We start from the raw sequence: 16,854 nt of genomic DNA, 5'->3' as shown, positions 1-16,854 counted from the left end.
TTGTAATCTGAGGTGTATCCAACACGTGCTCCTCCAATCCACTCCAGTCCTTTCCCTGCAGGCTGTCTGATCCAATTTGTCCAGTAGCTGCTCACAGAATAAGAGACCTGACAGGTGATGGTCAGACGTTGACCTGGCTGCACAGTCACAGAGGCTGGCTGTGTCAGCTGTTGACACTTCACACCTGTGGAGGAAAACATGTTGAATATTGAATGAGTGTAATAAGAGTGAACAGTCAGTGTGCTGTGATCATACTGTCAGTGTCTCTGCCTCAGTGAGACTCACAGGATCCAGCAGCCAGCAGCAGCAGCAGAGCTACAGAGAACATGGTTGGTATTGAAGGTGATCTGATGGGAGCTTCTCTTCTTCTGCTGCAGCTGACAGCATGATATCAAGTCTTTATAGCAGACTGTGAGGAAGTTCACTTTGCATAGAGAAGGACACTGACAGGCTATAAAAGAAGGATGAACTGTCCTGTCACATGTAGCTAGTCAAATCTGTGCGTTATGAACATTTGTTTTGACATTTTGACACAATTCAGAGTGACAGTTACACTTAAGTGAAAGGAACATTTAATGTTCCCAGTCTCAACTACATATTGGAGAACACCAGATGTTATGATGGTCCAGAAGCACATTTAGATTAGTTCAGTTAAGCTCAGTTTGAGTAATAATAAGGAATAGGAAATAACCTTGCCCCCGCCCAGCTAGGTTTCTCTTTCTTCTCACTTTGATTTAGTTTATTATTTTCATGCCAAATATATTTGTATGTATATTTATCTGTAACGCATGTTGTGTGTCTAAATAGTGATGCCGTAGTTTGTCGGTGCTTGTGTAGTTGCAGCCTTTTTTGATCAGTGTTGCCAAGTCCGCTTATTATAAGCGATTTTGGGCTTGTTTTTCTGTAAAGTCGCTTACAAATATTGGTAGTCGCGGGTCGCGGTTTTTTTGGGCTTGTCTCTAAAGCGTAGTTGCTTATTTGGGCTTGTTCCCAGCTCCATAATAAGTTGTCAAGCAGATATTTTCGATATGTTATTTAAACGTAGGATAGTTTGTCTTGCCTGTTCCCTCTGTCCCTCCCCTTTCCCCAAACACACAGGAGACAGCAGAGTTTTTTCCCACCCGCATCCTGCTTCTAATTGGCTCTGACCCTGATGTACTAGCCAATCAGAGGCAGAGCAGGCTAATGTGTTATTGCCTCAATATTTGGACAGATGTATTTTCATTTCAAAGTTCAACTGTAAAGAGCTAGATGCACAGCCATCAGAATATGTGACCTCACTGAATCTGCATAATAATGAGTTTAAACCTCAAAATAACTGTTTTCAATCCTTCTGTCATCCTCTCACATCAATATGGACACATATATTTGTATTTGGGATCATCACAGAGATAGAAACACAGAGGTCACATATTCTGACGGCTGTTCAGCAGTCACAGATTCCGACGGTCACAGATTTCGGTGCAACACCGGCTCCTTTGACGGACAGTCACACCCCCCCTCATTTTCAGTTTCACCTGCTCCCCCTATACACCTGGAACTTTCATCTTTCCTGGACATCATTGCTGCACGAGCTCCAACCCCTGGGCATCTGGTACCATAGCATAGGATTAGCATAGGGACTTAGCATAGTTAGCTTAGGCCATTTAGTATAGGGTTTAGTTAGGATAATATTGTGTATTGTATTTAATGTGTGTCTATTCATCTAGCTTCTATTAAAGGTACAGTTTGTTATTTCTTTATCCCCGTGTCCCTCCCCCAGTTATTTAGTAGAGTGTCCACCTTTCCAAATTACATATAATATTATACATAGAGGTATGCCGGTGGCTTTACATCGCCGTTTCTAATTGGCTTGTAGGTTTAGCAGTCATAATATTTTAGTTTAGTGAGTCAAAGTAAGTTTAATTTAATTTCGTCATTGTAGCGTGAGCAGAGCTGCAATAAAAATTGTCTGAATGAGGAGGTTTTATTGAGACTGTTTCTCTGAGTGTGTTGAAGATGTTGAACTGAAGCTGATTCTGTGAAAGTGAAAAGCAGAACGCCTAGTATTGACTTAGTTTGACATGTTGAGGTTTTGTACAGCTCTGTGGCTTCCTGTGTCACTGTGGCTCTCGAGCACAATAATAAACAGCAGAATCTTCAGCCGTCAAGCTGTTCATCTGCAGATACACCTGGTCCACGTTGTTGTCTCTGGAAATGGTGAAGCGGTTCTTGACTGGAATAATATTTATTGCTTCCACTCGGAGCAGTAATGTGGGCAACCCACTCCAGGTTCATTTGAATGAATCAAAATGAAGATGAAATGTTCAGGTGTTGTTCTTCATATACATACAATACACCTTTTAGATTGTTGAGTAAAATATCTTTTTCTAGAATTTAACTCATTAAAATCACCATGAAGTTGGCTCAAGACTAATTCAATTATGATACAGGTAATAACTGCAGGTGTTTTAGATAAAGATGTCATGAAAGAGACACTGATGTTTGAGGATTTACTTTTATTGTCCTGTCACAAGCTATTTAAACCAAGTTGTCAGCTGAAGTTGTTTCATCACTTGACAGATTTATATATACATATCATGATGTATCAGTGATGGTGATTCAAGAGAATTTAATATGATGAAAACAGTTGCTGTTAAATTAGATTAAGAATTGTTTTTAATAAAATCTAAAGTCGCTGCTGTTAGAGTTAATGAAGAATGGTTTATAAAATCTAAAGTCTGTTTCTCTCTGTACTGTAACAGTGAGCTGGTGTTGAAATCATTAGTGGTCTGAAGGCTCCTCCTCTGGTGGCTTCATGTTACAAGTGTTCAGGCACTGAGGGGTTTTTGTTCAGGTCTACTGATGCTTTGTGTCACTGTGGCTCTCTGGCACAGTAATACACAGCAGTGTCTTCAGGCTGCACATTCTGTCCGTTTAGAGTCTCTGTGTTGCTGGAAGAGTCTGAGCTGATACTGAACTTGTTCTTCAGTGAGTCTTTATAGTATGTGCTCCATCCAACACGTGCGCTTCCAATCCACTCCAGTCCTTTCCCTGCAGGCTGTCTGATCCAGTGTGTTCAATAGCTGCTGAGAGTATAAGAGACCTGACAGGTGATGGTCAGACGTTGACCTGGCTGCACAGTCACAGAGGCTGGCTGTGTCAACTGTTCACACTTTGCACCTGTTAAAAAAGAGAAAATTATCTGTAACAAATGATCAAGTTATAGAGCAAAAGAAGAACTGTTGACTTTGACAAATCCAGAGAGACTCACATCCAGCTGCCAACAGCAGCAGCAGAGCTACAGAGAACATGGTTTATGTTGAAACTGACGTGCTGTGAACTCCACTGACAGCCTGATGTGATGTTTTTATAGCTGAGTAACAAGGAAGCTCACTGAGTTTGCATAGAATCAAACATATGAAGTATCAATGTTGGTCTAACTGGAGCCAATAGAAGAGTCTGTTCAGTGTTGTTATATCTGCAGAGTGACAACAAATCACCTCTGCTTTACATTTGATCCATATTCCAGCATTTGCATGCAACCATTGCTAACTTTGTTTTACTGTCAATATTTTGTATCATCTACTTACTGCATTTATTAATTCATTTACTGCTTCACTTACTGTACTGACATGATTACTGTATTTGCTGTACACAGACATAAAGTGACAGCAGCCAGAATCATGTCAATTAAATAGTATAAAAACTTCAGTCTGATGCGGCTGGTTTGAATAAATTCTTTTTAACAGTTTCAGTGTTTGTAGTTGTTGGAAAACAGCTGCTCAGGAACTGAAATGTTTCACAAACTGCAGTAAAATAAATATTTCAATGGCGGTGAAAACTTTGGTAGTTTTTACATTTCTGAGTTACTTTTTGTGTTAATCAACACTGATTACCTTCATCTGTGTGGTTGTGTCACATATATATGCACATTCCTTTATTGCAACAAACTGTCAGTATTGTCTCACATCTTTTCTGGATATTTCTCTGCAGGCACAATAATAATTCTTTGATTATTATATTAATACAATTTGGTTATGAAAAACCTCTCTATATCTTTTATGTTGAGAAATAATATCCCTCAGTTTTCAGGACTTCATAATGCAGGGACAAAGATGAATTCATGGTTTCATACAGGAAATGTTTCTAATGGAAACTATAGGATATCAAAAGACATATAATACAGAATATAAGAATTAAAAACATGATGTAATGTATTTTAATGTAAATAACATTGATACTAATGATATAAACAAATACATCATAAATTCTCAATGCTTGTGCAACCTGGAAGATACTGTAGGTTTTTGTACAGCTGCTCAACCAACTCCAGTCACTGTGGCTCTCGAGCACAATAATAAACAGCAGAATCTTCAGTCTTCAGACTGTTCATCTGCAGATACACCTGCTGTCTGCTGTTGTCTCTGGAGATGGTGAACCGGCCTTTGACTGACTGAGAGTAGTAGATGCTGCTACTGCCACTGTTAATATAAGCGACCCAATCCAGTCCTTTTCCAGGAGCCTGTCTGACCCAGTTCATGCTGTAGCCAAAGTCCAGTCCAGAGGCTGTACAGGTCAGTCTGTGAGATTCTCCAGGCCTTTTAATCACTGGTTCAGATTCTGTCAGAGTCTGACCATCAACACCTGTCAAGACAGCAAGAAAACCATGACATGCAACACATTTACAACCTAAAAGAAAACAAAGAAAAATATAAAATTCATCAAAAACCTTCACCTGCCCAGCAGATAGTTAAAAGCAGCAGTCCTGTCCTATAGTCCATCATGTTAAACTGTGTGTCCACTGTTCTCTGTCCTCCTCTCTGCAGTCAGATAAGTAGAGGTGGAAGATATCTGAGTTTTGCATCGACTCCTCCTTGTTAAAGAGTGTCTTCTGTGACTACAATTCACTTGTGATTATTTAATTCATTACCCACTGACATGTAACATTTTCCAAATGTCCTGCATTTACAGAAAATATTCAAGTGTTAATTTTGTTTTATGGTACAAAATGCATGCCTGAATATATAGTACTGATGCTTCTGGTTTGCAGGTTTAAACAGAAAAAACTTAAATGGTAAGTGGCCACAAAACGGCTTTAGTGTTAACATGAAGTTAACATTAATCACTGTTTTCAACATGTTTTGGATTGTGAACATTTCATGTTTCTATTTATCTTCAGATCCAGCCAATTTCTGTGATCAAACGTTGTTCTGATATGCTTTACTTGTGTTTTTTTTTTTTTTTTTTGGTTTTTTTTTTGAGGGGGTGATATTCGGAGGAACTGATGAGTTTACAGTTAAATATAGAGAAATCTAATGTGGATGTAAGATCACATTGCTGTTTGTTGTCTGTGGAGGTTTTTGTGCAGCTGTTCCACTGTCTTCATTCACTGTGCTTTGTCGAGCACAGAAGTAAACAGCAGAATCTTCTGCTGTCAGGCTCTTGACCTCGAGGTACTGAGTGCTGCTGGGCACATCTTCAGTCATGATGAAACGGCTTTGAAAGGAGCTGCCATAGCTAGCAGAGTTTTTGCCTGCATCCATCCTCCCAATCCACTCCAGAGCATTCCCTGGCCTCTGTCGTATCCAGTGAATATAGTAGTCTGTTATGTCATAACCAGAAATGATACATGACATCTTCACTGTCTCTCCAGGTCTTTTCACCTCAGAGGAAGACTGGTCCAGTTTGATCTCACTCCAAACTCCTGTAAGTAAAGACATTGTGATCATCATCACAATTATATGTCACAGATTAGATATTTTTAAATGTCTTTAGTGAGTTAAAGCAGAAATTCTTCTCACCATGAAAAGTAACTATGAAGAATAAACTCCAGCAAATCATGTTTTCCATTCTGTGATAAACACTGTAATCCAGTGCTTTGTGATCTGAATCTTTTGAGGGTTTATAAAGTGTCCCAGCTGTTGTCTCATAAATGATCTGAGAGCTGTTAATGATGTGATTATAAGGAGGGAAGTGTTTGCATGGACCTCCCTCTGCAGGTGTGAAAAGACAACATGGAAAGCAGATGTACTTTCACATCAGTAGAGATTTCAACAAGAGCAGGGGGAAATGTCAAAACACCAAATACCTGGTAACTGCTTGTATTATAAACTGTGATAGTTGAAAACTACAGGGAGAGACAAGATGTATTTTTCTGGCAGTATATTCAACTGAGAAACATCTCTAATATTTTTTTTTTTTTAAATATCAATCTTAATGGATTCTGGTCATACATTTTGAAGAGGCAGATGACACTTTATCATGACCAAATTACAAATATATTACTTGCACCCTATCACTGCACACTGTTGAATGGTGTTCATTTTGTCTTTGGCAAATATTATTGCCTCTCTCTTTTCATAGAACAGGAAAGTCATGTTTTCATGTCTTCTCTAAGCTATGGATGTGCACAATTAGTCAGCTAGTCTATTAGATGCACCTCAAGGAGACGAGCAGCAAGTAGAGAGGAAACTTCTGGAGGAGCTCAGTGAGGAGACACAGGTGTATTCATGTCTCTTCCTTACATCTCTCTCATCATGCGTGCTGGGAGGAGCTAAAATGTAAGGAGGAGACGCAAGTGATGGAAGTGTGGAGACACATTAACATATTTGTTCCTCCAGGAAATGAAAGATTAATTGTCTTATTGCAGCGTCACTTATGTGTTCAGCTTTCATCACAGTATCTCACAGCAGCTCCTGCAGTCTTCTACCTGTTTATCTTAAAATCTCTTTGAGATGGTGAGATGGTGAACTTCAGCTTAATGAACACATGAAGCTGCAGTCACTGCTGATCCAGTTCTGTTTGTGCTGTGGTGAAGCGAACTCACAAAGGGTGTGTGTATGAAATTGTAGTTCAGTCCTGGGTTTGAGTGTCAGTCAGTTAAGATCAATGAGAACAGCAGATCTGAGTGTCTCCTTTTCAGTGGCGGCTGCTGGTCTTTCAAGGAGGGGAAGCTCATTTTCGGCCTACATCATAAAATGTGTCCGTTTATTTATACGTAAATTCTACCCTCTGGGGCTGCTGTGCAAGGCTAGTGTGACCGCCTGTGAGTGCTTTGGGACGATGGAGCGGCTCACAGCAACACCTGCTGCTCGTTGGGGACAGTAGCTGCAGAGCGACAGAAGTCAGAGTCTCCAAACACGAGTACAGTCTCCAATAACACCAGAAAAAGATGCTAGATTTGTCGCTAGTCGTTTTTAACAAAGAAAAAGTCACTAAGAGAATTAGAAAAGTCTGCCCCATAGACCCCCCAGAGACGCTGAGCGTCCGATGGGGGGAACAACCCACTCTGTGCTTCCCCATTGAAGTCTTTGGACGCTGAGCTTCTACTGTTTAATGCACTGTGACTCTACGGGAATGAATGAGAAGACAGTCGCGTCAGTGACCTGTGATAAGTAGCTGATTCTGAACAAAAGTTGAGCGCGTTCTAGCGCATATTTAGTCAATGAAATGTAAACACAACAGTACATATTTGACCACTTATTTTTTGACAGTTTAAGGGAAGCTGAGCTTCCCTTGCAGTCTTAGAGCAATCACCACTGCTCCTTTTAGTGACAGAGGAGAGAGAAACTTGACACAAAATATTACATGCTTAAGCTCTACCATCCCCTTGAGAATGAGCACTGTAGGTTTTTGTACAGCTGCTCAACCAACTCCAGTTACTGTGGCTGTCGAGCACAATAATAAACAGCAGAATCTGCAGATACACCTGCTGTCTGCTGTTGTCTCTGGAGATGGTGAACCGGCCTTCAACTGACTGAGAATAGTAAGAGCTTGTAAATCGAATTTGAGCGACTCACTCCAGCCTTTTTCCAGGAGCCTCCTGATCCAATGCATATAGTAGTCACTAAATTTGAACCCAGAGGCTGTACAGGTCAGTCTGTGAGATTCTCCAGGCCTTTTAACCACTGGTTCAGATTCTGTCAGAGTCTGACCACCAACACCTGTCAAGACAGCAAGAAAACCATGATATGCAACACATTTACAACCTAAAAGAAAACCTAATATGAAAATCAACCAAAATCTTCACCTGCCCAGCAGATAGTTAAAAGCAGTAGTCCTGTCCTATAGTCCATCATGTTAAACTGTGTGTCCACTGTTCTCTGTCCTCCTCTCTGCAGTCAGATAAGTAGAGGTGGAAGATATCTGAGTTTTGCATTGACTCCTCCTCACAGAGAGGAAACAGCTGGACTGAAGATATTTAATGAAACTGCTGAATTAATATCCAACAGTCAACCCTCAGTCACCTGTTTTAATATTCATATGTGTTTTAATTTGTGTTAAAGTCTATCAGTATTAACAACACAACCACAGTTATTATAATAATACACAAATGTTAATCTGAGTTCAGACATCTGACACATGAACACACCTGGTTTAATCATATTTGTGAGCTTATAATTCATCTTGGTATCAAGGCTCTGTTTCTCATTAGTCACTTTGAGCATAATGTGCAGCACATGACAGCATTTACAGTAATAGAAATAAAAAGCAGTGTTATCCATCATCTACTAAATTGCTTTATTATCACATCATCCAATCAGCCAGTGTTTGAATATGTATGGGACTGTGGACATTTCACTTTTCTAATTATCTCCTGAACTAGCCAAGTTCACTCTGTTATCAAATGTTAAAATATACACAAATCTAATGTGGATATATCAAAGTGCTTTTGCAGGTGGTGAGAAAACTCTGATGTCATTAAGATCACATTGCTGTTTGTTGTCTGTGGAGGTTTTTGTGCAGCTGTTCCACTGTCTTCACTCACTGTGCTTTATCGAGCACAGAAGTAAACAGCAGAATCTTCTGCTGTCAGGCTCTTGACCTCGAGGTACTGAGTGCTGCTGGGCACATCTTCAGTCATGATGAAACGACTTTGAAAGGCTATTATAAAGGTGGACCAGAATCTATTGAAGCTTGGGAATGTACCCCTCTGGAACTACTGGGAGAACTCACAAGTATAAAAAGACCTCCAGTTAGAGCAACAGACAATCCTGGACTTAGTAACTCATTTAAGGTTTTTAAGGAAATTGCTGACCATACAGGCAGAAAGAATGGAGTTTCTCATCTAACCCCGCTTGTAAATAATAGGAACTTTCCTCCAGGAATTAGGAGCAGGATATTTCAGTCCTGGTTTGATAGAGGTATTAAAGTGATAGGAGATCTGTTTGAGGATAATGGTGTTCTTATGTCATTTTCAATGGTTAGAAACAAATATGGTGTAGATGAATTTTTTGCTTACCTCCAGGCTCGTAGCTTTATTAATGCAATTGATAAATCTTCTCAGATCAAGACTTTGTTAGGGCCATTTGAGAAATCTATCATACAATATAAGAAAAATAAAGGGTTCATTTCCTATTTTTATGATAATTTCATGAACAACAACCAGCAAAATATAGATAAAGTGATGGATTGATGGGAAAAGGACCTTCAAACGAGCTATGAAAAAGAAAATTGGAAAGAATGTATCCAAGAAGTTCACTCTCTGTTTATATGTAATAGATTAAAAGAAATGCAATACCGCATACTTCACAGACAACATATAACACCACATATCTTAAGTAGAATTGATTCCAGCAAGTCTCCCATATGTACCAAGTGTAAAATTTCTGTTGGAACGTATATGCATTATGTGTGGGAATGCTCAAAAATTGTTATATTTTGGTCTGGTATTGTTAAAGAATTGAGATTTATTTTGAAATGTAAGATCTGTAAAGATCCCGGACAGTTTTTATTAGGGCTGCTGTCAAAAAAACAAATTATAGACACTCAAAGATCTAAGTTATTAAAGAAACTTCTTTGTTTAGCAAGGAGGTGCATACTTCTAAATTGGATTAAAGAAGAACCACCATCAGTAACACAATGGTATAGAGAAATCTTTAGAATAATGCCGATGGAAAGACTAAGCGCTAAACTCAAAGGAAATGAGCACAACTTTACTAAGATATGGCAGCCACTAATAAATCACTTGCCCAAGCACCTTAGCGACACAATCCGTAAAGGGAATGACACAATGAACTGAAGAGTGCCTGAGGCAGTCTGATTGGAATATTTATTATTATTATATTTTTTTTCTCATGTTTGTTCTATTTCTATTTATTTATTTATTTATTTTGTTACTAACTTAGCATGAGTATGGACTGAACTTGGTTAAAAATGAAAGTGGGAAATAGAATATGTTAACAGAGATAAAGATGTATATGTGTATACATAGATATGTGCAGAATCCCGAAAGACATGAACTATGTCATCCCAGCCTATGAGTTTATTTTGGATTTTGTTTTGTAGTTTTATCACTGTTCTTTTTTTTTTTTTCCCCTTGTTTATGTGTAGTGTGGTATGGGTCTTATTTGTTTGTCTTTGTTTTGTTTGTGTGCTTTATGTTATATATATATATATATATAAAAAAATAAATATAAAAAAAGAAAGGAGCTGCCATAGCTATCAGAGTTTGTGCCTGTGTTCATCCACCCAATCCACTCCAGAGCATTCCCTGGCCTCTGTCGTATCCAGCTGATGTCGTTGCTTGTCATGCTATAACCAGAAATGATACATGACATCTTCACTGTCTCTCCAGGTCTTTTCACCTCAGAGGAAGACTGGTCCAGTTTGATCTCACTCCAAACTCCTGTAAGTAAAGAAATGATCATTATCAATCAAACTTGTAAAATCACAGGTTGCACATTTTTAAAAGCACCAAACAAGATTTAAGTTTCTCACCATGAATAGTAACTACAAATAATAAACTCCAGATAACTGTATTCTCCATTCTGTGATAAACACTGTAGTTCAGTGCTTTCTGATCTGAGTGTTTCAGAAATATATCAAACTGTCCCAGTGATCTGCCACAAGTTGCTGATGGTGTGTTTATAAGAGAGGAAGAGTTTGCATAGACCTCCCTCTGTGGGTTTAAACAGGGAACATGTGACACAGATACATTTCCATAAGTAGAGTATCTCTACAAGAACAACACGGGAAACAGTAAAATATTAATATCCTGGCAACTAATTTCTGCTCCAATGGAAGATAACGGGACAACGACAATCTTTAACTAATGGTGCAATGAAGAGCTTTTTGGCTAAATTACAAAAAGTAATTTACATTGTTTGTTTTGTATTTGTGAAGAGGCAGAGCTACTGTTTAAGTTATAATGAAGTAACCAGATGTTATTTTCCATCCCATTACATGGTAACAGGGCACATTTCGCCCCATCCTCTCTGGGCATCACAATACACAAAAGTAAATCATTAAAACATGTCATATACATCTTGTATTCAGGGAAAATCAAGCCTATCTAACTCTCTTCTATACTGATGTTGGCTGCAGTGGAAGTCAGATGACATCTACACAGATGCATTAAATACATAACTTTTCTTCTGTCTACCATGAACAAGAAATGGCCTCTATTAGTGAATTCTATAAACAGGGTTTTGCATTGACTCCTCAGCACAGTAAGGTTACAGCTGATTGGACTGCTTGGGTGCTTTTTTTGTAATTAATGAATAAATATAAATTGTAACGTGCTGTTGAACGTCACAATCAAGCAACTAAATGGTTTACATAATTAGATGAGATGAAAATGGGAACTAGGGTTTGATTTGAACAAATATGCCATCATCAGTAGATGTGTTAATGTCAGATAAGAGCATTCAAATCACCTCTGTTCTTTATTTACGTTACTGTTAGTGCATGTGTTTTAATCATATGATCAGTATGAGTCAATGAGTCAAACTCAGTCAGTCCTAGACTGCCCTCTAGAGTTTTGAAAGAGGGACTCAGCATGGAGACACATGACGTTTTGTTCATTAGGTCTGTTTAATAGTCTGAACTCTGTGGATGTTGTATTCTGTCACTGTCTGCTGAGAGAGAGGAGATCTGACCTGTTTGAGTCTTCTTCCAGTCTGTATGGTGATACAATTATTTCACTGCAATGATCTATAATGTTTATTTATTGTTTTGTTTTTGTCTTTTTACATTTGGTACAATATCAGATAAAGAGTGGCCTGTGGGACTCTGGATGAAGTGTTCAGAAGTCCTGCTGTTCCAGTTTTATAATTACGGTTGGATCAAAGTGGTGTCTCATGATCAGGTTTATTCTTTTCTCCCTATCTTAGTATCATATTCAGTGTTTTAGTGCATTCATTGTGCCTTGGTCAGAGTCTGCACCTTCAGCCCCTGATTCTGTATACTGCTCCTAAATTAGCACATGCAGTCATTTCTTTCAACCCCAAAGCAAAGACAGTTGTTGTTTATCAGCCCAGTCAGAGGGGTTACTGCAGGTTTTTGTACAGCTGCTCAACCAACTCCAGTCACTGTGTGTCTCGAGCACAATAATAAACAGCAGAATCTTCAGTCTTCAGACTGTTCATCTGCAGATACACTTGATCGACGTTGTTGTCTCTGGAGATGGTGAACCGGCCTTCAACTGACTGAGAGTAGTAGAAATAAGCACTGTCATATCTGATCATGGCAACCCACTCCAGTCCTTTTCCAGGAGCCTGTCTGACCCAGTTCATCCAGTAGCCACTGATGTCTAATCCAGAGGCTGTACAGGTCAGTCTGTGAGATTCTCCAGGTCCTTTCACCACTGGTTCAGATTCTGTCAGAGTCTGACCATCAACACCTGTCAAGACAGCAAGAAAACCATGATATGCAACACATTTACAACCTAAAAGAAAACCCAATATAGTTATCAACAAAACTCTTCACCTGCCCAGCAGATAGTTAAAAGCAGCAGTCCTGTCCTATAGTCCATCATGTTAAACTGTGTGACCACTGTTCTCTGTCCTCCTCTCTGCAGTCAGATAAGTAGAGGTGGAAGATATCTGAGTTTTGCATTGACTCCTCCTTTTTAATGAACAATATCCTCTATTCAATCTCCCCTCAAAACTGATTTTCATGCTGTGGCTTTCTCCTGCATGACAATATTTTGTTATATTATTTTACATAAAGAATCATCTCACTGTATCTCTTACAATTTTAATTGTTTTTACATTATGATCCTGATGTTACTGTCGTTCTTGATTTACTGTCACTTTGTAAGATCTGAACACATGTATTTATATTAGGGTGACCATATTTTGATTTCCATAAAAGAGGACACTCGGCCCGGCCACGACATAGCCTACTTAAATGATACTCACAGTTTACTCAAAGATGCCTTATAATTTTAATAGGCCTATAGCCTATTTAAAGTTTATATATATGGATAGAAAATTCAGTTATATTACAAAATAATATCTCTCAAAGACAGAAATTCAGATAGGTCCCTATAGGGGACACATAGGCCTACACACACTAGAGTGTGGTGATCCGAGCCCGACGGGTCGGGCCCTACAGTCTATGGTCGGCCGGGTTTAGTCAAAAATGTAAAAATTGTATTCGGGCTCGGGTTGGATTTGGTCAGCTTTCAGTGAAAATGTTATGTAAAAATAAATAAAATCCTATTGTCTGTCCTGTTTATTGCTTGGGCACTGTTATTTACGTGACAACAACTGAACATAACACACACAGACACACATTGGCTGTTTGTTTCTACCGCTCCCCTCGCTGGAAGTCTCGGACCTCCCGCCGCCCGCCTCCGCCTTGATTAAACGCTGAAAATAAAATAAACTAAAAGAGGGAGACAGGTGTCTCCTATTTTATCTTATTTTGTTAATTTCTCCCTCTCCCCTCGCTGGAAGCGTCGGACCTCCCGCCTCCCGCTCCCGTCTGAAACACGGAGGTCTCCCTCTCTGCTGAGCACCCACTGCGCACGCCCGGTCTGTCAAATAGCCTGTAACCATAACAACTGTGTGACACAAACTCAGTGCTTTAGTAGGCTAATTAAATAACGTCGGGCTGGGGTCGGGTTTTGACAAAAATATGCAGCCGTGCCGCACTCACACACACATATACACACACACACACACACACACACACACACAGAAAACCAGACATTATCATCAATTTATAAAACCCCAAACAATTTTAGGCGCCCAACCAAGAACCGACATCTCCACAAGAGGTCTGCATTTTGTGAGCAGATAAGGTTCAAAAGAACTAAGGTATGTAACGTTAGCCTAAAATAATATTTCTGTTGAACTGAATGAGTGACTGTTTCGTCTGCTTATGATTCAATGAGATGAGATTAACTAGTTAGGATCATGACTAACTTTAGCCGGAGCTGGTTACTTCATGGGTTGACGCTAGCTAGCTACCCTCTTTACGTGCTGCCAGCACAGAATGCGGTGTTAAGAGGTCGTGGTCATTTCACGTGTTTCTGAGAGATCAGGTTGCTGTGGTCAGTTAGCCTTGTCGAGTCTCGCGCGAGTTGCCATGTGGCTTAAAAAACTACACTAGACTTCTTGTCGGCATGAGAGTGAGTAAGTAATGTTACTGTCTGTATTTTCATTCTAAAGTGGTCATTTCCTTTAATGTAAGCGAGAGTAATGTTACAGGTCGAGTGGTTTAGCTATAGCTCGGATTATTATTGCACTTTTTACATGTGTTTCAGGGCAGGGTATTTTATTCTGACTTCTGCTTTGTAAGTTAGCTGTGAGCTAAAATGAATAGCCTGGGATCTTTGCATGAGCAGCAGCCAGAGCCATGCAGCCTCTCGGTAAGCCGTCTGCCTCTAAAATGAACTGCGCCTGCGCATCTTAAACCAATAGTTTAACTGCATGTTATGAAATTATTAGTTTGCTGTTTGCTGAGGAAAAATTCTGTGCACTGTAACTGTTAGTAGACTTTCTTGCTGAGACAAAGTTCTGTGTTCTGAAGAAATACATTCATTCCGTGCTCTGTCTTCTGAGAAGGTTACGTTAGCCGGTACTGTCAGTAGTACTCACGATTCCCCTGCTTGGCTGCAGTTTATAGCATAAATACGGTAATACATATTATATATAAATACCTATGATATATTTCTCTTCTTCTTCTTCTTCTTCGTCCTATTCTTCTTTTTCCATTTGAGAACATTTTCGGGCCACCACATTGTGTAAGGGTGAGCTAACGGGTCCATGTCATTGGTTCGACAGCCCATTGGTTCGACATCCCATTAGTCCGACTGTCCCCGGTGCTGAACAGCTCGCGGCGGGCATATGGTGCGCCGCGACCGGCTTGAGGCGGAGCAGGCTCACGGCTTATGTGTTTGTCACTTTCTTTTTCATTTTAACCCACACCATAATCTTTTCCCTAACCCTAACCAAGTGGTTTTTGTGCCTAAACCTAACCAGACCTTAACCACAGGGCATCATGATGATTTCGGAACGGACTTCAGAACAATGAGTTTAATATGGTCGGAACAATGGGATGTTGAACCAATGGGCTGTCGAACCAATGGGCAGTTCCCGAGCTAACCAGCCTGCTAGGTAGCCAGTCACATTTAGCAAACTGGTATCTTGTAAGCTAACGTTATCTTTCTGCTGCCATTATTCGATCTGTCTTCAAAGGTCACGTTAGCCAGTACTGTCAGTAGTATTCACGATTCCCCCACGTGGCTGCAGTTTATAGCATAAATACAGTAATACATATTATATATAAATACATATGATATATATATTTCTTCTTTTTCTTAGTCCTATTCTTCTTTTTTCCGTTTAAGAACATTTTTGGACCACCACGTGGTGTGAGGGTGAGCTCTGTTAACCAGTCTACTAGGTAGCCAGTCAGATTCAGTCAACAAACTATCTTTCTGCCCTTGTTGGCTGCCGTTTATATTTGCTCTCTGTCTTCTGAGAAGGTCGCGTTAGCCGGTAGGCTACTGTCAGTAGTCTTCACGATTCCCCCACTTGGCTGCAGTTTAGAGCATAAATACAGTAATAATAAATTATTCATATCATATATATCTTCTTCCTCTTCAGTAGCCTAGGTTTCCTACAGTCTAAAAAATGTTTCATTGCAAGTTTAGCACGTGTGAAAATGTTTTTGATACAGTTTGTGAGTTTACTCAGCACATTAAGTTGCATAGTAATAGCGCTAATTACAGGTATCAGTGTGGTGTGCCTGATTGCCCAAGAATGTACTCTAAATGTACTGTTCTTAAGGCTTACATGTACAGAGACCACAAAGATGGACCTTTGAGGAGTGGTCAGCAGCAACCATCATGTGATACTCCTATGCAATGTGACTTTTGTGCTGTCAGGTGTGAAACATCATCTTTACTAGTTTGTCACTTGAGGTCACACTTGCGAGAAGGATTACAAGTTGAATGCCCATTTAGGGGATGTGATAGAAAGTTTTGCATCCCATATTTCTAGAAAGCACAACAATGACAGTGTTGAACATGTAGATCCCTCTAATGTAGAAAGACCTGTTGCCAGTGAATCAGTGAGCCAGTGTGAACCATCTAATCATTCTGATGATGAGCAGGAAGTGCCTCTTGCCATTGACGAATCCCTCTTTCTTCAAAATATCACACTTTTCTATCTTAAACTTCAGGCTAAACTACTGTTGCCTGCTACTACAATACAAACTATTATTGAGGGATATCAAGATGTCCATGATATCAGTCTGACAAATCTGCTTCCTAATTTAAGTGAGAAACTAACTGTCCTTGGAATCCCAGAGGCCACAATCAGTAACATTATGGATGAAATCAGAAAAGATGACCTCCTCACAGCCTGTAACAGTGGACCTTTGAATGCAAGCTGAATGCAAATGCAGCTTGTTCTCTTGTGTAAGGAACAGGACTTCAAATATTTTGTGGGCAAACTGTCAGAGCTCGACTGTGTGCTATTTCAGGTGACAATTTGGGGTCTCACAGTATTGGCGGTTTTGTTGAGAACTTCAGTATGAGCCATTACTTCTGTAGGTAATGTGAAATAAAAAGAATTACTTTTGAGAACTCTCCACTATCATGTGGCAACAAATGAACTGAACAGTCCTTTCAGAATC

The sequence above is a fragment of the Epinephelus lanceolatus genome, chromosome 18 (genome assembly GCF_041903045.1).
Source record: "Epinephelus lanceolatus isolate andai-2023 chromosome 18, ASM4190304v1, whole genome shotgun sequence".
Lineage (NCBI taxonomy): Eukaryota > Metazoa > Chordata > Actinopteri > Perciformes > Serranidae > Epinephelus > Epinephelus lanceolatus.
This window is presented reverse-complemented; position numbering follows the sequence as displayed.